Raw genomic sequence first — 386 nt, 5'->3', positions numbered from 1 at the left:
CACACTACTGTTGACAGCAGTTTGGGTATTGAATATTGAAACTGGGAAATCCTGTAGGCCTATAATATCAAGCACACCATTGTGTTAAAGAAGAATCCACAACAGGGACAATCTTTGGTTACAGGCAAAGCAGGGACTATCTGTGGCAGGCTACATAGTACCATTGCAGTTACAATTAAGGTGTGTGAAAGGCTGGAACCTGATGCTCTTTCTGGGCTGCTTAAAGCACTGCTGAGTCCAGTGTCAGTGGCAGGGCCTATGACTAGCACTTACAAACAAACATACAGCACACACATGCTGATAAACTCTCACACCACAGAAAATAAGGATTTGAGATTATGGTGCAAAGGATTCTATGATTAAATTACAGAGAGGACAAAGGAGAG

General features: G+C 42.5%; 1 protein-coding gene across 1 annotated transcript in view; it reads right to left on the bottom strand.

The window, feature by feature from the left end:
* LOC119586794 (cytoplasmic protein NCK1-like) overlaps positions 1-386 on the bottom strand; it is a gene marked incomplete at its 5' end in the record, with an annotated part of 6,926 nt that overhangs the window by 763 nt on the left and 5,777 nt on the right. Inside the window, 1 exon segment of the mRNA XM_037935514.1 lies at positions 1-381.

Source organism: Penaeus monodon, chromosome 22 (genome assembly GCF_015228065.2).
Source record: "Penaeus monodon isolate SGIC_2016 chromosome 22, NSTDA_Pmon_1, whole genome shotgun sequence".
Taxonomy (NCBI): Eukaryota; Metazoa; Arthropoda; class Malacostraca; order Decapoda; family Penaeidae; genus Penaeus; species Penaeus monodon.
The sequence above is the reverse complement of the archived record's forward strand: the minus strand, read 5'-3'. Positions and strand labels throughout refer to the sequence as shown.